This window comes from Mchenga conophoros, linkage group LG20 (genome assembly GCF_057382185.1).
Source record: "Mchenga conophoros isolate Kocher_MC1m ecotype Shallow Benthic linkage group LG20, M_conophoros_male_GT1.1, whole genome shotgun sequence".
Classification (NCBI taxonomy): Eukaryota; Metazoa; Chordata; class Actinopteri; order Cichliformes; family Cichlidae; genus Mchenga; species Mchenga conophoros.
In genome coordinates, this window is record NC_140545.1 from 16,202,175 (window position 1) to 16,229,618 (window position 27,444).

General features: G+C 38.4%; 1 protein-coding gene across 1 annotated transcript in view; it reads right to left on the reverse strand.

Annotated features, from left to right (window-relative positions):
* The window catches only part of ntsr1 (neurotensin receptor 1 (high affinity)), an 81,571-nt gene that overhangs the window by 53,398 nt on the left and 729 nt on the right, over positions 1-27,444 (reverse strand). The window lies entirely within an intron of this gene.

Genomic DNA, 27,444 nt, shown 5'->3' on the forward strand with positions numbered 1-27,444 from the left:
GGGGAATCGTGCACTGCACAAAGTTGGCCTTTACGGAAGAGTGGCAAGAAGAAAGCCAGCGTTGACAGAAAACCATAAGAAGTCCGTTTGCAGTTTGCACCAAGCCATGTGGGGGACACAGCAAACATGTGGAAGAAGGTGCTCTGGTCAGATGAGACCAAGATGGAACTTTTTGGCCAAAATGCAAAACGCTATGTGTGGCGGAAAACTAACACTGCACGTCACTCTGAACACACCATCCCCACTGTCAAATATGGTGGTGGCAGCATCAGGCCAGGGCAACAATGGAATGGTTTAAAACAAAACATATCCATGTGTTAGAATGGCCCAGTCAAAGTCCAGATCTAAATCCAATCAAGAATCTGTGGCAAGATCTGAAAACTGCTGTTCACAAACGCCGTCCATCTGACTGAGCTGGAGCTGTTTTGCAAAGAAGAATGGGCAAGGACTTCAGTCTCTAGATGTGCAAAGCTGGTAGAGACAGACCCTAAAAGACTGGCAGCTGTAATTGCAGCAAAGGTGGTTCTACAAAGTATTGACCCAGGGGGCTGAATAATTACGCACACTCCACTTTTCAGTTATTTATTTGTAAAAAGTGTTTGGAATCATGTCTGATTTTCATTCCACTTCTCTCGTGTACACCACTTTGTATTGGTCTTTCACGTGGAATTCCAATAAAATTGATTCATGTTTGTGGCTGTAATGTGACAAAACGTGGAAAAGTTCAAAGGGGGCCCGAATACTTTTGCAAGCCACTGTGTGTGTGTGTATATATATATATATATATATATATATATATATATATATATATATATGCATGCGAACATACTTACACACACATATTTCTACCTACACTCCTACATATATATACATATATATGTAGTGGGTGGAGTTGGGGGGCTGTTGCAACTATAATAAATAGTGTTATAATAAATACAGTTTGAAGAGATAGGAATTTTGGTTGCATTAAAGTATACATAGAAATACGGTTGATAAATAAGGTGTAATGTCCATGAGTGTTGGCAGTGCAGTTATCCTCCAATCAGGGTGGAGGTAGGGCATGTTTGACAGCCTATGGGTAAAAACTCCTATTGAGTCTATTTTTCTTTGACCTGATGGACCTGAAGCGTTTATCAGAGGGAGGGGGGGGGGGGTGTCCAGGGTGTGAGGGGTCTTTGATGATGATGCTGGTTTTCTGCTGAAGTCTGCCAGTATAAATGTCTTGGTTAGTGCCAATTGCCCGCTCTGCTGCCTTCACCACCTGCTGCAGTTTCCTCTTGTCCTCCGCAGTGCAGCAGTTGAACCAGAGTGTGCAGCAGTAAGTCAGAAGGCTCTGGTGGTGGAACGGAAGCAGTTTCTTGTCTCAGGCCCAGTACAGTCTTTGATGTGCTTTCCCTACCTGGTGGGAAATGTTTGTTGACCAGGTAAGGTTGGCCGAGATGTGGACTCTCGGCCGCTTTCCACCCTTTCTACCTCCTTAAAGCTTTCTACCCTTTTGTACCTTCTCCCCATCAATGTAGAGGGTGGAGTGCTTAGATCGCTTTGTTCTCTATAGTATATTATACGTATATTACACTTGTGTCACATCACTTGGAGTTATTTCTTTATTCATTAATATTTCAGTTTTCTTGCTCTAGACCACTTCAACATGTGAAATGGTGGAGCCAGTCCTTAGCTTTGGTAGACTACATTTGAAGATGAACAGGTGCTATGAAAAAAAGCTTGGATGAGATATTTGAGATGCATTATTCATATTTTTGAGATGGCTCTATGACACAGACTGGGCTCTATATACCCTGATGGCTGACGACTGAAGTGAAGTTGCTGGAAATTTTGCACAAATCAAGCCGAACAGGCTTTCTTTAAAACAAACTTTTATCAGATTAATTTTCAACTGACCTTAAGCAGATTCCAGTGGTGTGATTTCATTACAGATAAAAACCCTCACTTCACAGATGAGAAAATCTTTAGGGGTGAGGAGAAAGATTCAGAATGACACAAAGCTGATCCTTTCTATCACATTAGGTTATGTATTTTCTGCTGCAAGCACTAGTATATGCAAAATGAGCTGAACTGGAAACTACAACACAGATTATATGTGAATCACTGGATAAGACTAGGTGTAAAACATCCCTGTGGCCTGACAAAATGACAAAAGGATTATAATGCCTGTGTTTTACAGTCTAGCACAAAGACAGTTTTGGCCTCAATGACTTTCCACCTAGACAACTGTTTATTGCTTTTTGAAACTCATCCACTGGAGTTAGAGGAGTTACTCAGTGAGTCAGCTGTCGTCAGCAGGTAACTGCTATTCTTCATCCAGTAATTGGAGTTACTGAACTTTGTCTTTTGACTGTGTTTGTGCTCTTTTGTGGCTTTTGGAACATTTTTATTGCACTAGCAAAGTACATGGCCCACTGTTGCGCCACAGACAGAAATTTAGTGCTTGGGCTAGAGTTAATAACATCATATTATAGTATTAGTATGATACCTACTGCTTTGTTACTTTGTTGCCCTGCACATACATGCTTTGTTACTAGCAGGTATTTGTAGGGCATACTTTGGTCTTCACTTACGGCGTTACCCTAGACCATTTGTACTTAAATTAAATTGGGTTGAGTAACCTTGCAGTGTCTCTTAGAATGATTTTTTTTAACTTGTTTTTATTATTGATTCTGTTTTGTTGTTGACTCTGTTCTTTCTTCTCTCTTTCAATTTTCATCTTTCTCTAATGATAATATTTGTAAATTCTTTATTTTTGCTCATTCTTTATTAATTCTTTTAGTGCACATTATCTTGTAATTATAGACCAGGTCTCTCCTTACAAAACCACTTATCACTATTTTGTTTCTAGCTCACTCTGACGCTCCCGTCAAAAAGCATTATGGACAACCACTGGTTTGATTGTCCATAGAGAATATTTTAAAGAATTTTTCCATTCTCATAATGAGGCAGTGAAAGAATCCAGATCTTCTTATTTCACTAATCTCATAAATTGTAACAGAAAAAAACTAGGGTATTATTTGAGCCTATTAACAGCATTGTTTTGTCCCCACCTGAGCAGGCTGTCATACTCTGTGATGATGGCTGTAATACATTCCTTAATCAGTTCGTTAATAAGGTGATGGACTTGAGATCTAAAAGTTCTTCCCCTTATGAAGAGGGCCCTCAGCATCCTGAGTCAATTACCTTATTAGCTCCAATTCCACTAAATGACTTCACTACAATAATGGGTAAAATTAAGCCTTCGTCTTTCTCATTAGAGAACAATTTGGAAGTCTTATGGTACAAGCACTTGGCCTTCATTGCTAACCATTATTAACAGTTCAGCTGTGTTCCTTTCGTACTGTACGCATGCTGAGGTAACTCCTATACTTAAAAAAATCTTCATGCCATCTTATTAGTCTTTAAATTAAATTGCCATTTATCAGCAAATTATTAGAAACAGTTGTGGAAAGATCCTTATTATTTTGATTACAGATCTCTGAATGTATTTCTGCTGCAGAGGCAAACTGCACAGAAAGAGTCTGTTTGACGATATCTGTTAAGCTGTTTGCAAAAAAATGCATCTACTTGTTTAAGACACCTGCACCAAATTTGACACATTCACCATTGGAAAGGGATGTAAAAAAGGTTTAGGTGGTTCATGGGATGTTCAGTACTAAGCAATTATTTTTTCGCCATTAACTGGAATAAACCGCAGCACAGTTTTTAATCTGTTAATTTAAGATTTAAATACTGATTTACTGAAAGTGCTGAATGGTGTTCCAAGTTGTTCCGGCCTACATTGAACCTTGGCTTCAAGTGTGTATTTTCTTTTTGCATTGTTACTAGACCACGATAATTAAATGTTTGACATTTTGAAGTTTAAAATAAATAAATAAATAAGTAGATAAATGAAATCTGTTTCTTGCTTGTTGAGCCCAACAATTTTAAATTTTAGGAAGCCAATTTTGGACTTGGTTTTTACATGCTGCATCACAGTAGACATGAGGTCCCAAATTAAATGATATGACCTCCTCCTTAGCAGTTGCCAGACACTTATCATGACTGCTACAGACAATAGTACAAATACTTCCACAGTGTAACAGGGGTCTTTCTCTGCCATCAGGCTTGTGGTTACAACAATAAGACCGACTGAGTGCCACAGAGTCGGCAACAGAAAGAAACACAAAAAATATATCAGATATTTTTGTTAATTTTTTAATAAAACAGGGAAATTTGCTTATTGCTACTAAACACACACTATATGCTAGTCTTGTGTTTGACAATAGAACTGAAACAAAGAAATGAAAAATTGTCATATGCTCTGATTCAAAGGTATTTCAGCATCTTTTGTGATTTGCCATTCAATGAAACTTGAAATAAAGCCAAACATCACCCTGTATGGCATCACTCTCACTGGAACCTTTTCTGTCTTGTCTGAACATTTTGATGAAGTCAGTGAAAATATATATTGCCATCTCAATGCAAACATATATTTCTATGGAACTATCTCGGATTATTCTTCTAAAGCAACTACTGCGTTGACTGGTGGAAAAGCAATAAGATTGGAAGCCTATTAATAGAGATAATGTGAGAGATAGTGATGAAACAAAGTATCTAAAAAGAATGCTGAAAACAGAAGGTATTAAAAGCACATTCAGAGAAAAATTAGAGAGATGGAGCACAACAAAAGTGAGTGGGTGAGATTTGGTGCTGTTGAAAACCTTTTGCAACAAATGCGATGTTGTGCATCTTTTATTTAATCAATTTGGCAAATGCATGAAGCAGTAGTTTGAAGTTCTTGTTTACTGTTACCGAAGAATGATGAAAACATCAACAGTTCCACTGAGAAATTATTTAAAATCCTCAATAAAATTACATTTTAGTGCCAACTTTGATTTTTGGCCAAATAATTTTCATCCAACTGTGCTACCTTTGCTGTACACAAAATGGAGAATAAAGTCAGCATTAAAGATTAATGAGGGAAAATAATGAAAGGGTAAAAAAGAAGAAAGGGAGAGGAGGGGCTGTTTGACATCTTGCTGCAGCTGCTGTGGAGCTGCCTGTATGGTGAAAACGTGCGCTGATGTCTGACTTGTTAATTTGTGTGGATATTCGCTTAATCAATGTATGTGTAACAGCTTTAGCATCATTCCTTCCCAAAGGCATTCACTCTCCACCCACCACATACTCGCACAGAGGCACACAGCGATGCAGTGCTGTTGTTTTTCAAAGGGATAATCATGAATGAAAAATGTTAATGGTTTTAATGAACAGGCTGGCTGACTTCTGAGGTCCCCCCTGCCTCCTAGACAAGAATGACTGATTAAAGCTGATAAGGAGAACAGCAGAAGCGGTGCAGCAAAACAAACCCTTAGCCTTAGAGTGAGACCAAACTCCAGCTTTAGTGCGAAATTCTGGAAAGCCAAAAAATGGGGGCGAGCTAATGTGGATAATTGGGAGTAAAGTGCAAGAAAACTGAAATATTAGACATTTAATTATGGTGAAACCTTGTTCTGACATTTGACACATGCAGAAGAAATATTAAACCTATCTGTCTACATACACTTTTTTTTTTCAAATGTATTTCTTTCTCGTGACTTTTTAATATGTTTTTATTTGTCTTCCTGTTTCAGTGCTGTTCACCGTGCCAAACCTAGTCTTACAAGATGAACTTTTACACATTTTCCATTTTGGCGTACATGAAATAAAATAAAATATATGACAAGGAGGGGCAGGTTGTAATCCAAGTCAAACTGTGGAAGTCACTATAGTCATGCTTCACTAAAATATAAGGAGGACCAATCAGCATCTGCCAAAAGCATACACATATAAATAAGTTTTGCAGAAATGAAAAAGATTACAAAAGCGGGCTCAAAGAATGAAGAGAGGCAAATGAAACTCTGTAAATCAGTTCCACATTTGGAACCTTGTGGTCAAATTTGTATAAGCGGTTCTGCTTTCTGTTAGATGACATAACTGTCTTGATTATCATGAGTAGCTCTCTTTATGGCCATGGAATGATTATTTTAGTGTCAAATGCTGCATTAGGAGCAGATGTCCATGCTCCTATATTTCTTCAGGATTATTAAGCAAATTATCATTATATCTTCTATTGCCTTTACAAATCATTCCGTTCATGAAATTTAATTTATTTCCTGGTGTTCATCGTGCTTCTTTCTCTTTAACCCAGTAACGCCAAGTGTATCATATTTGATGAGCTTTTGTGATTTTTTTATGTCCTGAAAAACCTGAATAAATTACACAATAAATATTTAAGCAATTAACTGCACAAAAATGTTGGATGTAGCAAAAATGAACTATTTGATTTCTTCTTCTATTTTTAACTTGTCAGAGGGTTCAATAAAGACTCCAGTTTAAAAAAAAAACAGAACTGAAATTTGTGGCAATTAGTTCATGTTTACAGTTAAAAAATAGTTTTTTGTCTTGAATCAGTTTTACACCAAGAAAATAACCATTTGTTTACAGTTTTGTATTTCTGCAATTTCATCGTCCCAGAAACCCAGAATCAGCTTTGTAGACCACGTCATCTCAAACACTAGCTAAGGCTCCTTGCTTACCTGAGAATTCACATCACACAAAAACGAGTCTGCATCACCAGTGGTGAACATTTTCAGGTTCCTGTATTCACCTGCTATCCAGCTCACACAACAGTCGATTCTAGTGCATATGTCTATATGTGGTGGGTCAACAAAGCAGGGGCTGCATGTCATTTTTTTGGACTATGGCTGGATGAGTCTCAGTGGTTAAGGCTCATAAGATGCTCAATTCAGTGCTTCACTCACATGTCTGGCTTCATGTTTGGACCATGGTTTTCCTTTCCCAGTCAAGGTAGTGACCTCCTACTGAACCATTTCACAAAGCTTTTTTCAAAACATGGATTTTTGCTATAGAAAATTGTAGCAAAAACTCAGTCAGCTGAGGCTCAATCAAGACTGCAAGAAGTTCTCTCTTTAAAAAGTTAGTATTTTCAAGACATCTTGCTGTTACTCAAAGGGACAAAGTGAAGTGCCAAAATACATCAGATGTGGCATTTTTTCCTTCTGCTTGATAAGTGAGCTGGTCTGCTTCCTCCAATAGCTTTCAGCAGTTTTCTCTGTTCATTGGCCACCTTATGTGACAATAAATTACATCAGTGGTTAGAGATTATTTTGGCTTTGAGGTTTTACGTTTCAAAAGTGTCAGTGTTCAAAAGTTTAAAGATGCAAAACTTCTCTTTCTCTTACAAATTCATCCCTATGAGCAAATCCATTCCAATTAAGATATTGCTGTGAATTTTAAATGCTTGTGCGACTGAGCACACAAAATAATGTGTTATCACCAGAGCAGCAGATATACTGTAGTGTGCTTAGCTCAGATTTAAATGTGTGGGTGTAAACCCATAGTGTCTGCAAATGGAAACGTGATCTGACTGCTGAACGTGTGTGAAGGGGTTCCAGCTTGTGACAAACAAGAGGACTAATGCTTTTTTAATTCACATGTAGAACAGCCAACGTTGTATGCCTCATGGAAAAAAATTTCACCTGGAATACCCATTAATATTCCATTAAAGCAGGAAATTGAAAATCAAAGGAACCTCTGCTAGATTTCACATAATAACTGCAAAGTGAGCCAGAAATGGAAACAATGGAAGCATCAGCTATTATTCTCATTTTTTTGTCTCTCGACGCCATCACCTTAGTCACAAGACCCTTTACACTATTAGGCAAATATACTGACAGGCATGTATATTTGGCTGCAAAGCTCGGGGAATTTTGCCTTAATAATGAATGATGGCCAGTGGGACAGAGAACACTCAGCTTCATTAGTTCTTAGTTCTGTTCTTAGACACGGACTAATGGCAGCTTATTGTATCATACTACAGCATTTTAGCTCCTTAATACTATTATACAAATATATTCAGGTTTATACATTATATTCTGTTGAATTTAGATTGTATTTAGATGTTTATTTAACAGTTTTATATTACTGAGCTATGTTTAATGTTTTGGTTTCTGTAACAAAGAAATTTCTCAAGTTTTTGGCATAAATGATCTTATCTTATTAAAATAAACACAGACACCTTGGCACAAACATCATGCAGCCAAAGCCACACAGCTGCCCCTTGATACAGCTGAGTTTTGATCACTGTTCTTAACAGCCTCTTTAGATATTGGCCCTGTGCAGCTCAGCTTTCAGCTTGGATCAGCTAGACAAAGCTCATGAGAGATGGCAGATGCTCGATTGGTGTTAACAGACTTGCTTTCATGTCTGTGAGCTGCCCCTATGGATAAAGCCGCATTAATATTTATCTCTCTGGTGAGGTTTCGCATTCGTGCTTACAGCTTGATTTATCCAGCACAAATATGGTGGTCACTAAAGTCATATACCAAAAACTAATTGATATCTATTATCACACCACCATTTTAAAAAAGCTTTTAGTATTCTTTCTGGAACGTGTCATTTACTACATGGTCATAACAAATTTATGCAGAATGCAATCATGGTATGATTAGTGCATAAAAAACAGACTGAACAAAATGTCCAGTCTATCCCAGGTACTAGGTAAATAAGCTGGCAATGTCTTCAGTCATTTGATAAATAATTACAACTTAAAAAGGACAGTTTTATCAGTATGTTAGTAGCACAGGCTGAACAAAAACTGGTTTAGGAACCTCCATTTCTGCTGCGGCTGCAGATTGTACTTCAGCACCAGTAGCACAAATCATGAACACAGCCTACTTTAAGTGACTTTATTAATAATGAAATATTTATAGGTTGCAGTAGATACAGAACTTCCCTAATATGGAAAGGCTTTAGCGAAGCTACACTGAAGTGCCAGACAACCGTATAAACCAAACACACTGTAGAAAAGATGGAAAGCGCAACCATAATGTCACCCATTGTTTTCTGGTACCTGTTTGAAGAGAACATAACTAACCTGTTACTGTGTAAATGTACATTTTGTTAGAAAACAATAAAACAATTAGAGAAAAGGGATTTACAGATCAGTTCCAGAAACATAATAAAGTAATGACGATAGAGATCAAATTCAAATTCAAATTCAAATTTTATTTGTCACGTACACAGTCATACACAGTACAATATGTAGTGAAATGCTTGGACAACTGCTCGTGACCTAAAGAAAGTTTCACTGTCCTCAGTTATAATCAGATACTCGCTGTGTTTTCAACTGAACTGATAAACAAGGGATGCACTGCCAGCTAGGACTGAGAAAAAGTTGCCAATACATTTTAATGCTCCCACAAACTGTTATTGTCAACGACTGTTATATTTTGTGAAATGGTAGAAATTTTATTTTTTTCTCTACCTCTCAGGGTCTCACATGATGAATGCTGTTTACCAGAACCAAATGCTGTATGCTGTGTGCTCAGTAAACATGCACTTTATCATTCTGGTTTCTGGACCCAGTGCATTCACACAGTAATATACTGCAAGTGATAGCAGTCATTTGGCCAAAAGGACACACAGCGTGGTCAGTAATCGTTTATAACACACAATGGTAAATATACAATATCTCAATCTCAACCTCTTTTCTTTTTTTTTAAATCTTTAGTTGGAATGGGCACGCTGCATCATGGAACCAGCTGTACGTCTTACCTTTCTATCACACAAAGCTAGTTTATCCCCACAGGGTAGTGTAACAGCATAATTCAAAACCTTTGTTGCTTTCTCAACGGAAGCATGTACAGGACTGCAGTGCTGTTGAAGAACAGAAGTTAATACAACTTTCATGTCTTTAGAACTACTGCATCCATTGTGTTATGCATCTGTCGTTTTCTAAGGAAACACAATGCATATTTAAAAGTGTTATCAGTCACACTATGCCAGGGTTTTACACAGAGAATAAAGTAATCATGGAGACAATAATTATCTCTGAGCTTTTCAGTCTCTCACCCTCACAAAGACTTTTTATTGTTTACCAAAGAGTCTCTAATCGTACAAATAGAATATTTTTTCTGTAGTCAGTTAGTGGGCAGTGAGTTATGGCAAGAACACATAATGCATGGCAGTTTTGTTTGGTTCAACAACATCAAGGATGTGGGGATTTATTTACTTAAGCATTCTCGGACTCTTATTACAGACAAAAGCAAAACACATAAGTGTCACAGAGAAGATGGTCAGTTTTCAAAATAAAATACCCCAAGCAGATTAAATGCCCTGAAATGTTCCCAGTGTGATTAAAAGGTACAACCAGTCCATTTCCAGGGAAATTAGATTGGATGTTTCTATAGTCAATCACATACCTTGATGCTGGGAACATGCAGACATATAATATTAATATCTTTAATAGGATAACCGTTCATTTTGTTGTGTTTTATGTACATATAAACTTCCCTAGCAATAGGAAGTAGCAAGTAACCATTAGCAACTGGTGTAAGCTAGTTAGCAACTTAGCAACTGGTTGACTTCAAAGCCAAATAGTAGGCATTTTAATACATTTTTCAAATGCTTTTTCCTTTTTTTCAGGAAGATAAGATGACGATGAATTTCCTGAATGCTTTTGGAGTTGAATAAAAAGTGGACATTAGATTCAAATTAAGTTACATTTTTGTGCATCTCAGTTTTGATGAACTGCAAAATTTGGCACTTGTCTTGGTGGAGGATATGATTGCTGAGTGACCTTCTGATTAGCGATGGTAATCAACAAACAAAATGCTTCAAAATGGGTTTGCTTATACTTTTAGTTTATTATTTTTGCTCTAAAACCAGTGAAATTAGATAATTTGCAAGGTGTTGGAAAATAGCTCCTGCTGATATCTATAACCCAGATGTGGTGAGTAAAGAAATCAATCTAGTTTTGAGGAGCTCAGTAGCAACATTTTGAATTTATGTGCATTTCTATCAACTTCTGCTAGTCAGTAAATCTTTGGTGAGTCAAAGCAGAGTTAATCAGGCTAATTCTCAACATGGAGGCCATTAAACCAAATGAAGTATGACAATATCAAGGTCATATTTAAAAAAGTAAAATATAAACAGCTGGATTGAGATACATTTACAAAATTTGCATTAAAGAAAGCCTGTTTTGAAAGTTTAGAAAGCTGAAGTTTTTATTGAGGAAAATTAAAGATCAGATTTAGACCTCTCTGCACTGAAACATACATCGTCTCTCTTCCACAGCATGTCTTTATCCTGTTTTTCTTCTCTCACCCCAACCGGTCGCAGCAGATGGCCCCGCCCCTCCCTTCCTGTCCGATTATTAAGTGATGACGTGACAAATCCTACTTCCGGGACTAAAGTAGTCTGCATTTAATATGGCTTTTGTGTTGTTAACATGTTTAATGCTTTGTATTTTCTTCTACTTAATCTCAAAAAGCTCCTAAAAAAGTCAGTGATCACCGTTGACCTCCCTCGGCTTTTATTACCGCTAATCATTTATTTAAGCTCAGTTTTTAAAACCTTACGATGTAACTACAGCACAGCCCATGCGGCAGTATATGAATGACTAACCTCGTATTGTGGATGGATTATCTCAGTTGTTCTCCTGGCTGAAGTTTGGTCCTTTTACAGCATCCTGCCATGCGATTACATTTGTTCCTGACTACTGAGAACCCTCACGTTAACTTTTATCGAGTGGAAAAAAAGTTAGCTTGTTTATATTATGCTAATATAGCTGTGTTGCTAGCGGTCACGTAGCACATCATTATATACCAGCTAGCCCAACTTCAGTAACCCTACAAACGTCACTGCTGTTTAGTTTTCTGTCTTCATTTATGTTGGAAGTGATAAGAAAGCTGTACGTTTTAATTCGTTTCCAAAACCCCGCAGTCAGGACATGCTATATTGTATTTAGATTGAAGCTAGCAAGCTAACTCCCTGCTAACTTCTAACTCCGTTAAATGTCATAAATTCCGTTTTCATGGATGCCTGGATGTTAAACTCAGTTGTTACACCTGGTAGAGCAGAATGCTGATAATTTTATTAAAGATGAAAGACTTAAGACAGTGTTTTAACTCTCAGTAATGCCACAGTGATCATTTGATATATGGACCTGCAGCAGAGTTTAGGCCCAGACACGGCTAGTGACGTCAGACTGAACGATCGGATTAAAATGGAGTTTTTCCTTCCCACTGTCGCCAAAGTGCTTGCTCATAGGGGGTCATATGATTGCTGGGTTTTTCTCTGTATCTATTATTGTATGATCTACTGTACAATATAAAGCGCCTTGAGGTGACTGTTGTTGTGATTTGGTGCTATATAAATAAAATTGAATTGAATTGAATAGATCAGCCTGACTTAGATTAGGTCAGGGGTGTCCAACTCCAGTCCTCAGGGGTGTCCTGTCCTGCAGGTTTTAGATGTGTCCTTGATCCAACACAGCTGATTTAAAGACTAAATGACCTCCTCAACATGTCTTGAAGTTCTCCAGAGGCCTGTTAATGAACTAATCATTTCATTCAGGTGCGTTGACCTAGGGTGATATCTAGAACCTGCAGAACACCAGCCCTCGAGGGCTGGAGTTGGACACCCCTGGATTAGGTGCTAAAAACATCTTAATTTGACACAACTGCTTCACTTTTGAATCTATAATGTACACTCGCCTTAAAAGAACTGATCTGAAGATGATGGTTATTTTGAGAATTTCTCATTTCACAAAATGTTTTGGGTTTTTTACCCCCGTTGGTAAGCCCTTCTTTACATCGGTCTCCTTTTCCTTTCTCATATCTAAAACTGGGAGCAATTGGTACAGTAACGAATATGAGAGGAATACAAAATGATAAACGAAGAGGGAAACAACATGTGACAAGAAGAAAACACAAGTAATGCAAAGTCTGTTAACTACAGCTGTTTCTTTCACTTTTGCCTATCTCCTACTGAGAAGCCAAAAAGAGACAAAGAAAACGTCATCATTGGAGGCCAGCTCATGCTCTGCTTTGCACATATATTGTAAATTTTCATGAAATTTACAAAATTAAGTTTTAAAGTTTAAATTTAAGAAACTGTATGTATCACTTGACTGGGCCATCTGTTCTGTACCAATTTTATATCTGCAACTCTCTCATGGATGATCTGAGTTATGACCTTCTTCAATTCTTTTCAGTTTACTTAATCCCCTGGCATTCAAACTTGCAATTTTTTATATTCTCCCACCCCCAGCAAAAACTCTACTCTACCATGCTGGGGGAGTCTGAGGACATTAAGTCCAAAGGGACCATACTATTGACGCTGCTCCAAGGAGCTGTGGCTGCAAAATGGTTGGTGCCTGTTGTGATGGTAATGCCCAAAATCAGATGATGGACACCAGAATGAACGGAGCCATCAAGCTGAAGAACGAGTAATATCAGGCTAGGAAGCAGCTGATGAGCACATTTTACATTTTGTTTGTAAGCCTTTTTTTCTCAAAAGTTCTGTTAATGGTATGGTATCCAAGTTCAACAAGCCAGTACTATTTTTTATATGAATTCCTTCAGTATTTACCAGCTAACATACATTTCTTCTTTGGCTCAGATTTGTTTAATTGCTGAGGGCATGGTCCTCAGCCGGAAAAAGGTGGAGTATCTTGGTGTCTTGTTCATAAGTGATAGAAGGGAATGGGAGATTGACAGACAGATTGGTGCTGCAGACGCAGTGATGCGAATGCTGTACTGGTCCATCGTGGTGAAGAGAGAGCTGAGTGTAAAAGCAAAGCTCTTGATTTACTGGTTGATCTACGTCCCTACCCTCACCTATGGTCACGAGCTGTTGGTAGTGACCTAAAGAAGAAGATTGCGGATAAAATATGAGCTTCCTCCAAAGAGTGGCTGGCCTCTCCCTTAGAGATAGGGTGAGAGGTTCAGCCATCCAGGAGGGACTCAGAGTAGAGCCGCTGCTCCTCGACATAGAAAGGAGGCAGTTGAGGTGGTTTGGGCATCTGACAAGGATGCCTCCTGGGTGCCTCCTGGGTGAGGTGTTCCGTCATGTCCCACCGAGAGGAGGCCCTGGGGCAGACCCAGGACATGCTGGAGAGATTATATCTCTCGGCTGGCCTGTAAACAACTTAGTGTTCCCCCGGACAAGCTGGAGGAGGTGGCTGGGGAGAGGGAGGTCTGGGCTTCTCTGCTTAGGCTGCTGCCCCCGCAACCTGGCCCCAGATAAGCGGAAGAAGATGGATGGATGGATGTTTAATTGCTTTGGTAATTCAGGACTATACTATATACTATAAAATGTTACTGAATTTTCAGTCACTGTTTTACCACAGTCACTGTGGTATGGCAATCAACTTTTTGTTTCGTCTCTGTCATGTTACTGGCAATGGTTGTGACAGCGTTGCAATTCCTAACGAAGTGGTCATCGATACTGTCAAGTTTAGATCAAAGCTCTAAATGTCTTTAGTTCCATTAGCCACGCTTTCAGATCTGCCATGTTACTCAGAGCTTCCTTGTAATGTTCTGGCAGAGAAGTATTGGTTTTTGAATTTTTTGAGTTGCAGGTGAAAATATCATAGTTTTTGATTACATGGCTTGTAGTCCAAAGCCCTTTGAACGGTCAACAACACTAGAACAGCATTACAAAAATATGAGCACATTGTATAATTCAACTGGCAATAGCTTAAAATGAGGTAGAAGTGAAGACTTTTTTAAAAGCCTAAAGAAAAAAAAAACTTGTCATCTTTTTGTCCATCCATCCATCCATCCATTCGCTTCTGCTTATCCTTCTCAGGGTCACAGGGGGCGCTGGACCCGATCCAAGCTGTCATAGGGCGAGAGGCAGGGTTTTTGTTAGATATAAAAATCAAACTTAGATATAGAATAGGACATTTTCCAGGGGAAAGATTAGCCAACCATGGATATCTGGATCTGGTGTTGAGACAACAAGTTTTTGAGCATAACAGTATCATCTACTATAGCAGTGAGGCTTTAAAAACCAGTGCAATCACAATCCATTACCTATATAACTCATTTGACAAAACGTCAGACTCTGCTGCACTGTTTGTATATTTCTCTTGACAATTTGTGAAATAATAATAGGGCTAGGATGTCTGATACAACCAGCTTTAATCAAATATCTTATATAACTGTGATAGAGTTCAAATTATGGTTGCTTATAATCAAGTAAGTATTGAGGTTCAATAGCAGGTCCACTATTTTTCACTTTGTATATAAATTATGCTTTTCTGTTGTACAGATCTTTCTGAGTAGGGCTTGATAATATCCAGACTGGAAAGGCTACAATGAAACTGAATGTTCATTGTTCATTGAATGTTCATTAATAGAAAACCTAAATATTGATCTTTGAACACTATTATCAGTTTGCTCACATAATAGTATTCAAACTTTTGGATGGTTTTCCTTCTTTTAGAATGTAGAAGGGTTTTTATTGGCAAAAAACCTTAGAACAGGGATATTGTTTATATCTATGTTGCCTCCTCTTCAGTTCACAGTCAACTGTGTATCATAGCTTTTTCTTTTCATATTAAATGCACAATCTCACTTCTCCCCAAAATCAGTAAAAATCTCATAAACACATATTTTATTCACAATAAAAGAGAGTGCATATTAAATGTTTAAATTTAGACATTTTGCGAAAAAAATATTGGGACAGGATTTGATGGCAGCAACATGTCTCAGAAAAGTTTGGAAGAGGACAACAAAGGGCTAGAAAAGTAAGTGATACTAAAAAAGCACTCACATAAAAAGCTTGCATCTCTGGTGGTATGGGGATGTATCAGTGCCTATGGAATTGTCATTTTACAGATCTGGAAGGGCACCGTCATTGCCAAACGTTATAATGGTTGCCTGGATGGGAGGAACATATGCTTTACCACCATCATATGCTGTATGTTGGTACAGCCATCTTCTGTTTTGAACCGTGGTTATGAAATAACACTGTCTATGAAGACCACACAAAGGTTTAAAGATTTCTCAATCCCTAACATGCACCTGGAGCTATAATTGAGGATGCAAGTGTGTCCTTTGTGTCTTTTTACTCCTTCTAAATCCAGTATTCAAGTATTGTTACTATGTTTTAGTTATTTAAGACTGTCAATATAACTGGCCTTCATGTATGAATATGTACTATATTGCCAAAAGTATTTGCTCTTGTCTGCTTTTACATGCATATGAACTTAAGTGAGAGTCCATTCTTAATCCATAGTGTTTAATAAGATGTCGGCCAACCCCTTCCACAGGTTTTTTGTCCAAAATGTCTTGGTATGCTGAAGCATCAAGAGACCTTTTACTGGAACTGAGGGCCAAGCCCCAAACCCTGAAAAACAACCACTCACTATATACCCCATCCATCAAACTTTACACTTGGCACAGTGCAGTCAGACATGTACCATTCTCATGGCAGCCACCAAACCCAGACTTGTCTATCAGCTTGCCAGACGGAGAATCATGATTCGTTGCTCCTGAAAACACGTCATCACTGTATCTGACACTTAGCATTGTGCTTGGTGATGTAAGGCTTGGATGCAGCAGCGATGGAAACCCATTCCATAAAACTCTCTGCACACACTGTTCTTGAGCTGAACTGAAGGCCACATGAAGTTTAGAGGTCTATAGCGATTGACTAGCTTAGTTGCTGTCATTCCCAATAGCTCCCGCTCTGTTATAATACTATATTATAATATTATAAGCTAACTGTGGAATATTTAATAGTGAGGAAATTCACGTATGGACGTGTTACACAGGTGGCATCCAATCACGTAACCATCCTGGAACTCACTGAGCTCCTGAGAGCGACCCCTTCTTTCACAAATGTGTATAAAAGCATAGGATGCATAGGTGCCTGATTTATACACCTGTTGCCATGGAAGTGATTGTAACACTTGAATTCAATGATTTGAATGTGTAAGTGAATACTTTTGTCAATGCAGTGTGTTAAAATTTGTAGCTATTTTATCTATTTTGTGAATTTCATGAAGAGAAGCAGTAAACACAATAGATCAGAATCTAGTAGACCACAATAGAAAACGGGCAGTGGCGGTGGTGGCATGCTGTTTACAACCAATTGAGAGGCCGTTTATCTGTTCTACGAGCACAGTGTTCCCATAATGGCCAGTTTGAGGCCATTATGGGAACACTGTGCTCGTAAAACTAGGAGATTGTAATAGTTCTCTGTCACTCTCAGCAGGGAATAATCCAAATATTTGTATCAATGTTGACATAGTTTAAACAAAACACTCTGCAGAGGCTACATGCCACATGTCATGTGCTGTTTTATAATTGTATGCAGACCCAATCCCTGACGTAAACAAATCTGTTTTTTGTCTGGTGTTATGTCTAACATCCTTAAAGCAGAACCCAGAGAAATACAAATATGCTTTTACACTATTTCAAATATTATAAAATTTACAATGCAAATTGAGAGATTTGCTCTCTCTCTTTTTTTTTCACAATAAATGTTCAGTACCAAATAACTTGTCATAATTTTTAATTCTTATGGGGAGGTATCTGAGAAAACAAAACAAAAACAAAAGCCCTGAGCTCCAATAGAAGAATATACTTTTAAGTCACTACACAATATGAGAAGGTAAGGCTGACTTTTTAAACTGTAGACCAAATCAAAGTACCTGGTCTTCAGAACTTGGTGGCACACAAATGTATATAATGTATATAATATAATGTCACCAAAACATTTTTTCTGTGAAGCGGTCTTTGGACTCAGTACTTTCTGTCAGCTCTGTGGTTAAAGTCATAGTCAGTGACACTATAATAATTTAGCAAATTCTCAGTTGTTGATTCATCCCAAGACTTGTTTCAAGTTAAGAGAGCTTATGCTTATAATTTGTAAGTGGTTCGAAATTACACATTTTAAACTTAACTATATACTAATGAACTCCTCAAAAATAAAACCAGTATCAGTTTTTCACATATGCAAGAAGACACATGAAGAAATCAGTCATCAACATTTTCACCTAAAAAAGTTTAATCAATAAAAGTTCCTGCATCAATGCGACCTAGCTAACTTTGAAGTTGGCAATGGGAAACAAAGTTTTTCTGCCTTATCTTTTTCGATGACATAGGTGTGTCTGTTTCTCTATTGCAATGATTTTACTTCAAGACTCTGCTGCAGTTCTTTATTCTCCATCATGCACATGGCGTGGAGCAGATACGTGCAGAGAGATGGAGAGGTGATGTAATATGAAGAGCACAACTGTTCCCTCTAAATTATTTTTTGTTAAGGAGATAAAAGAAGACAGGCAGATGGTGGTGGATTTTTACAATGATGGAGGATGGAAATGGCTGTCGTGAACATGTAATTTAAGAAAAGGGAGAAACAGAGTAACAAAAGAGTAGAGGAAGGTGCAAACAGGTGGACTTCATCTTATGCAGAAGGCAAAATCTGCAAGAGACAGAAGAAAGTGGACAAGGAGAATTGATGGTGGAATGAGGAAGTACAAGAAAGCACTCAAAGAAAGAGGTTAGCAAAGAAAAAGAAATGAGAAATGACCCATTAGGCCTCTGGAATGACCTTCTGAAAGCCCTGATATCAACCTTACTGTGGCCTATACTACCAGGAAATTAACTAATTTAATTCTACCAATTATGTCCAAGAAAAGGATTCTAATATTCAGCCAGAGTTATGTCAGAAGCTTGTTTATGTTCATATCAAAATTGCCTAATTGAGTTGCAAATTGCTAATGGACATTTAACCAAATATTAGTGAGAGTGTTTGTGTACTATGACCCTGTGTGGATTCCAACTTGTGCACCCAAATCTTGTTTTTTTTTTCAAGTTATTAAATATGTATGCTGTGCAATTCATCAATCATTAAAAATGTAAAATAACACAACATTCATGCCTATGATGAGTGTGTGCAAACCTCTGACCACGACTGCATATCTTCTGTAGTGATTTAATACTAGCCACAAATAGGATTTGAAGTGAGTTTGATTATGCGAACATTTTACAAATAGAAATCAGTTAAATATTTCTCACATGCAGTACAGACAACGCAAGACATTGGTGATGAATCTCCATCTGATCCTGAAAATTCCTATTGTGGGAGGAAGGAATTACTAGGAAAATAATCGTCAACCCTACACAGCTTGCTTCTTCCAAGCCAAAAATAACTATAACAAGTGAGAAGCAACAAGACACACTAGTAACGCACACACACTAGTAAAACAGATCTAAAAGATCTGTCGAGAGTTGTCATAAAGTAGCCTCTGTATGGGGCTAGAAAATCAAATGTCAAATACCAGCAGGGGCTTCAAAGCAGCACAGCACTTGAGTGAATACACTCTGTTGCTTTCAATGAGGCTGGTAGAGAGGCCAAATTTTATTATGTCATTTAGATTTCAACTACCACTGCTATGAGAATGTAAACATAACCAAGGCTCTGTTTTTCTTGCAGTCCATTAAGGTCTTGACCAATTCCTGTGAAGAGGAAGACCAGGCACGAGAGGCGGGATATACTATAGTCGGAGAAGGGATGTTTAAAACACGGGGTTCTTACTTCATGAAGACACACAGGACAATAGTGAGATTCAGACTTAATTCTGCAGTACAAAGGCCATTCAATCAACCAGCTGACTCTTGGGTGTTCAGCTGATCAACCATACTTTTGGTCACAAAGCAGATGCTATGTAACTTTGTAAAATCATTTTTGAGACTATGTTGTAGCCAGTGTTGGGAAGGTTACTTTTAAAATGTATTCCATTACAGAATACAGAATACATGCCCCAAAATGTATTCTGTAACGTATTCCGTTACGTTACTCAATGACAGTAACGTATTCTGAATACTTTGGATTACTTAATATATTATCATGCTTTTTACAACAACGTGAATGTACTATTGCTGTGTGATTTATTACTATTACTGAAGGTCCGCGACTCCGAACTGTAGTAAAGGGACCTCTGACTAATACGGCGGGGTCCCTGTCGGCTCGTAGCCGAAAAATAGCTTTACTTTGTTGTCTGGGTCAACTTTTATTGCGAGAGACAGAGAGAGGCGTTGAAAGACTGCTCCAACGGAACTTATTGTTTCGGAGGAAAACACGAACACGGTGTACAGTCGAGTCTTAATAGCTTACTTACAACTGGGCTCGTCAGGCACTCTTCTTGGCTGAAGTGGTTATTATTATATTTACATGCTTCCAGCTCCCGTTTTTGCTCGATGACAACTCGTAGTTTTCCACTCCCCTTTTTCTCCCTCCTCGCGCTCACAGACCCATAACGTGTATGACAGTCCATTCTCCCTGCAACACGGACTACACTGCCCATGATGCTACATTCTTTAGAGCTATGCTTGTAGCATTCTGCCTGTTAGCTTAGCACAACAACAACAACAACAACAACGAAAAGGCGCTCTCTCACCCAGGAAGCACACAGTCGCAGAGAGAGAGAGAGCGTCGCCCTGTAACCATGGCAACCGTAACGCTGCCGCCTGGAACAAGGGAACGTAGCTGTCAAACAAAACCCAAACAGTCCTGACCCGCGACAAAATGAAACAGGAAAGTACCGCAGTGTAATCCATTTATTTCAACAAAGTAACTGTATTCTAAATACCACCTTTTTACAGGTTTTATTCTACGTTCATCTCATTTCAGTTCAATTCAATTTTGGTTATATAGCACCAAATCACAATCTTATGGCGCTTTCTATTGCAAGGTAAAGATGCTACAATCATAGAACGAAAGCCACAACAATCAGACCTTGAGAAAGAAAAACTCCCTTTTGATAGGACGAAACCTCTTGCACAAACAGAGGAAGGAATGACAGCCATTTGCTGTGACTGGTTGGCAGTGAGGGGAGCGAGACAGAGCAAAAGAAACACGGTGGAAGAAAGCCAGAAATTAATAATAACTAATGATTAAATGCATAGTGGTGTATAAACACATACGCCAATGAAGACGAAGCACTCAGTGCATCTTGGGAAGGCCCAGCAGCCTAGGACTATTGCAGCATAACTAACGGAGGGTTCAGGGTCACGTGATCCAAGCCAAACTATAAAATTTATCAAAAGGAAAGTTTTAAGCCAAATCTTAAAAGAAGAGAGGGTTTCTGTCTCTTGAAGCCAAAATGGGAGTTGGTAAAAGGCAATTTGGATTTGAACTCTATACAGATTAATTTTATTTAAGCAGCAACACACAGTAAATGGTTCAGCAGCGGGGAACTTGTCCACAAGTCACAAAGTTTTAGAAATGTAGATAGCCTATTTGATTTTTAGCTGAAAATAAATCGGCATTGTCCAGCGACCATTCATGACTGTTTAATTATAAATACTCTCATGTGAAATATAACACCAAACAAATACCTAACTGTGACTTTGTGTAAGAGAAAACCTGGAGTTTTTTAGGCTTGACATAGTCATTTTTTCATGTTTTTCTAAATCTGCTTTCTGAAATAGGGCCCTGTAACGTATAGAATTAAATGTTCTTTTTGTAACTAAAAAGACTAAAACCTTCAATTTGAATGATCATGAAGTGTTAAACATTTTGTTTTTGTTTTTTTTGCATTTTTTATGCATTTGAAAGTGTTATTTCACACTCAAGATCTATTTAAAGAAACAGCATGTGTACTGAACTTTGAAAGCCCATAAAAATGTGTACAGTGGCCAGACATTACTAATGCAAGTAATATTGCGAGGCACAGTTATTGGAAAGGAAAAATAAAACTACACCCCGATTAACAATGCAGGAAAAAACACACAGTGAAAGGAACATTTCAGTCAAGCAGAAAAAAAATGTAAACATCCTTCTCCCTCCATGAATTGGTCAGGTTAAAGTCAATGTCCTGCACTAACAATGAGACCCTGAGTAACCCACTCCCTCACAGCTTGAGACCACTCAGTGCAATAGCAGTAAACATGCTCACAGGTATACCAGCCCAGGAGCAGTTCACACAGCAGTACTGCACTACAATACTGCATATAGATGAATCCCTGCTACACTGGAATGTCTTCTTTACTTTCAGGCTCCTCACGCTCTGCAACAATTAAGAAATAAAAAAAACAAAAACAAATTCACATCCTTGCACATTTAGATTTCTCTCCCCATCTTACATTTACCTTGCATATTTTACACACATACACACACATTTTACAGTTCTTTTTCCTCTATGATGGAAGGAAACCAACTAAACATCAAGAACATTCTGGAAATCTTTTGTGTTTTCTTCCATTTACTTATATTAATGGTAAATGTCCAAATATTGTGGCTGTTATCTTTTTAAAATCCACTTTGTTCAGGTGCAGGAAGTTTAATTATACATGTTGCCACGGTGCTTTTTCACATATGAAATCTGCCAGTTCTACAGGGGGCAATAATTCTCTTGTCATCTGTATGTAACTTTGATCTAGCGGAGTACTATTAGTTTACCCAGCAAATATTTGTTTCTCGGGTAGCTTTTTCAAGTAATTGATAAAAGGTCAAATTGACTGATTGATAAAATATAATTACTCTATTGGATTCTAGCCTTGCACACCTGTTGCTTTTTTTAGTTGGCAGTCAAGGTACAGGGTAGGGGCCCTTTCATACTAGGACCCAGTATTACAAAGAACGTTCAGTATAGCCAAAACTTTGGATCCTCCCACTGTCCGTGCACACAGATCCGAAATTCTTCCAAGAATGGTGACTTTGTTTTCTGGAGAATTGACTGGTCAGTATGCACTGATATTATACCAGTTCATGTCTTATCCGCTCTGGAACAGGTCAATTCCTTCAGCATAGGTTAGACCTGAACTGCCTTTGTAGTACTAAAATGTTAACACCAAAAGTAGCTAGATAAGCCCACATCCCATTTTGAAGTAAACGCCTCAAGTGTCCTTTGCTTTAGTCCATCTCCACAACACCTTACATACCCAAACTACAGCCTCACTAGATCATGACTGGTGCTTCCCCCAGTGCATTCCCTTTTTTATTTTTATTTTCTTAATTTTTAAATTGTAGAAATGATACAGAGCCTCTGTTGCTTTAAATGCTTTCATAACCAACCCAAAGTTCTTTTAGAATTAAACTTTGCTACACGGCAGAAATTGCTGTGTTTATTTTGACATGGCAAAACTGAGATGAGACAATAAATTATTTTAAACAGTCACCAGAACAGAATAGAATAGAATCTTCAGCCATTTCTGTTATAAAAAAGACAAAAAAAAGTGCATTTTAAATAGCACTGAGAGGAAGTCCTCATGTTAGAGATGTGAAAAGGCCGCATAAGAACGTTGCAATGGTGGCTGTGGAATAAAGTAAAAATAATAAAGTCTCCTTTTCATGTGTTTTGCACTTGGTTTTACTGTCTTTTTCACTCTCACTCGCTGCTTAGGTTTAGGAACTAAGAACTACTTGGTGAGGAAGTTCAGTAAAAATACATGCACCTTCACAGCAGCTACCCTTTGCACTTTCTCACTAATGCACTGCTGCTAAATGACACCTGGTGTGTCTAGAACATACCAGCATTTACTAAATGATTTGTTTTTAATGCTTTGTTGAAATTGATCCTTTAACAGTGTAAGCCATGTGGGAAAGCCATGAAGGAAAATCATTTTCCCAGTCCTGATGCAACTTGATTGGTCAGTTGGAATGACATTAATTATGATGTTGTAGGAACAACACCATATACTGTCACGGTATGCAGAGACAGGCCGTGCGATGGTGTGTGTAATGGACCCAGGTGCGTACACAAGTGAGTAGACGGGAGTGAACTTAACAGAAAGCGAGCCTTTATTATGGCTGGAGACAAGGTGTACAAACAAAGCAAGGATAGCGTGGCTAGGCTATAACTAAACTGGGAAAACTAATACTGTGACAAACTAAGGAAACTCAGAGACTATGATGTTCGCTGCAAAGACTGACCGGGAAAACATGGAGGTGAGAACACAGACGACGCGACACGGACTGTATGAAACACAGAGACTAAATACACATGAGGGATGATCAGGGGAAGTGGCCACACATGGGAGCACAGCTGACACACATGAACCTAACGACAGGACAGGAGAGGTGAAACTAAATACACTGACATTGAATACAGACTTTCAAAGTAAAACAGGAAACATGGAGATTAGACATGACATGAACTAAACATAACCATGCAGACATGACTCATGACAGGTAAACGCACGAACCAGGGAGACTGAGTACAGTGGAAGATGACAGAAGCAACAGCATGAACTTGACAACACAAGACACACAGACATAAACACATGAAGGGCAAGGGAGGCTTAATACAAGGGTAATATAATTACAAATGAGCTGGAATAACTTAATGAACCTAAACAAACAATAAACATCAAAATAGACTAAACACAAAACACTGGGTCGCACGACCCAGGACCATGACATATTCAACACATTTGTAAGCTGTTGTTAGCTCTAGTGAGAGAACAATGCCAACAAGGACTAACATCTTAGTTAAATATTAGTATAGAAAATATTTAACATTTTTGAGAGATTTTGTTTGACAGTTTTAAGAAGCAGATCCAGGAGTCCTGCATTATTTATATTTGCCATTTAAAGTACAGTTTAACTCACTGTGCTGCAGTTTTAAGAGGACTGAACTCCTAACCCAAGCAGAGTTAGAGCCATGCTCCTCTTATTAATCACCCTTCTGGCTTCCTCCTCACTCTCTAACCACTTCATCATTCTCCTTCTCTTCAATTTTCTCATGCAAGCGCGCGCGCGCACACACACACACACACACACACACACACACACACACACACACCCTTTCTTTCCCTTCAGAGTATTGCACTGTTGTCCAAACAGACCGAGCGTGCGGTGACCCTCTACTGCAGCAGTGCAGCACGGTGCCTCCTGAACCGCTTACATCGAATCTATCATAGATGGACAAAAGAGAATATGTACACAAACACTCAAAATGTTATTGTAGCAATTCGACTGTGTGATACCATCTGCTGCCAGACCCCACCACCCCAACTTATATTTCTACAGAGAACTGTGTGGAAAATGTGGACTTTTTAATGCAGCCTGGCTCACTTATAGCCTGAATGAAAGCAATGCTAGATAATCTATCCTTGGCACAGTTTCAGTTAGTCATGCAGGAGTGATGAAAACAGAAAAAACAAAAAATGAGACATTGAAGGACATCAAAAGAGCAGAAAAACAGATATGGAAAAATATATTCAGCATGATGCAGAGAAGCAGGGGGCACTAACCATGATGATCGCTGATGATTACACTGGAACCAAAATCGCTTTTCTCCACAACCTCAACAAGTTTTCAGTCAATGTGAAGTATGTGGACTGTCAAGCGAAGGGAGACTGGCCTAATCACTTACACAACCTCTAAGCTTGTTGCTCTGTGGGAAGGCCTGGAGACAGTTTTGAGAAATATCTTTTCATTAGATGTGGGTGCCGCGCTCTCAGTAAAAGCTCATTGTCTTGACTTCTATCAGTCACCTACACATCCAGAGCTCAAAGGACAACTGCCATAAGGCACTTGTAGATTATTCCTAGGGTAACTACTGTCAGACACAGATCCGCCTACAACGCACATAGTCCATGGACTGAGGCACTTAAAGCTCTCTTCTCTGGCATTTCAGACAGTTGCTCGAGAAAACAGAACCATGATATTTAGCCCTAATTTGTGTCCCTGTCCATTACCATTAATTTCACAGAGTTTAAAGCTATGATTCTCAAAGTTTTGGTGGTTGAGAGCCAATTTAATGGGGACACATTGGATTGAGGGATGCATGGGTTAAATGCGACACAGTGGTGGTAATGTCATGTTTTGAGGCCAGACAGCTGGCCATCATTGATAAGTTTCACATTATGCATGTAAAATTTCACATTTCACATTGTGACATTTCACATGTAATAAGGGTCAAAATCATTAATTCAATGGTATGATTGAATTGAATTATTGAGACTGACATATAGAGCTGCAGAGTGACTCTGCAAACATGCTTACACATCATATGTAGAGTTAGAGTCTAGCTGATATTTTTCCGGGCCAAGGGAGTCCGAACAGAATGTCTTAGATAATACGTAGAATCAGTAGGCTGAGAATTGTTAGATAATATTAATGCAGTAAGGTTAGGTTAGGGAGGTGTTTTTCTTTCTCTATCTTTTTCCAGAAAAGGAGCAGATGGTAGATGAGGTCAGACGTGGACGGAGTGGAGGAGAAGATCCGCAGAGGAGAAGACATTTCCCAGAAGAAGATAGTCATAACAATACTTGTTTTTGTTGTGGTATAAAACTGTAATGCCCGCTTACAGGCCCATTCTTTTTGTGAAGCAGACCACCGATTCACATTGAGGTCCCGCATGCTGTAACTTATAATTTCAACTGCTGTACTTCCTTAAAGAAAGAAAAACGAACAGCAACACCCTATTTGAATTATATTTATAACTGGTCTGGTCAGGGGGTTGTGTATAGGATTGTGCTTTATGTTGTTTTATGCTGTCATTTTGCTCTATTTTATAGTTCTCTAGCAATTTGGGAAGTGGCTATTTCTTTTCTTATTCCTTGGCAGTACCTGTAGTTCCTGGTGTTAAGATATTTAGTCTGCTGTGATGATGAGTTGAATTTCAAAAAGAATACTCCCTTAGTGTCCTCCTGTGCTTTTATATCATATCGTATAACATGGACTGTATGAATGAATGTAAAGTGACATATTCTTCTCTTGTCACCATCAAAGAGTGCATAATGTATTACTAAGACGGCTAGTTCCCTACATGAAAGCAACCTACAGCAGTTCTGTGGGTTCTTCCCCCCTCAAAATATTCAGTTTGCCAATATTCAGTGTCAAGGTCTGATATTGTTTCTACAAGAAGCATTTCAAGAAATAGAATATCTTTGGAACCTGATCTTTTTCATTTTCACAGCTTGCCTAAGCTGTAATGGTCAAATCTCTGGTGCTCTGTGTGAAAAAATATAGCTATAACCTGCCTTTCAAGTGTCTTTATGAATGAATCTCTAATCATTCGAACTCTACCAGCTTAAAAACAAAGAAGAAAGTGAGCCAACACAGACAATGGCATCTGTAGCAGCATACATGCTGTGCTTTCTTCACATGTGAAGATGATTTAGGCTTTAGTGAATTTGCTCACCAAATGTTTATTTTCAACAGATATATATAAATATAAAAAAAATGAGGACTTGATAGTTTAAATAATTTGACTAAAAGAATTATTTGCTGATTTGCAGATAATGATCTGCAAATCAGCAAATAATTCTTTTATAATTCTTTTATTGCAGTAGGAAAACACTGTTTTTGACAGACTTCGTTGACCCTACACGGTTTAATAACTAAAATGTTTTCATGAGTAGGCCACCATTTAGTTTTTTTTCTCGAAGAAACAACAACAACAACAACATGTATAGGTGGGCACAGACGATAATGGTAAAGGCGAAGTTGCGCGTAAAGCCCTGTTCTTTAAAGCGCTACAGCACACACTCCCACATGTTTAGAACGATCCCTCGCAGCCGTCTCACCTACTACTTGTGGCTCAAGTACTACTTGTACTGTAGATTTTTACTTTGTCTCGATGCGTAAAGAAACCACAGTGGGGACCGATAATTGCGATAATAAAAGCTTTCCACGACACCC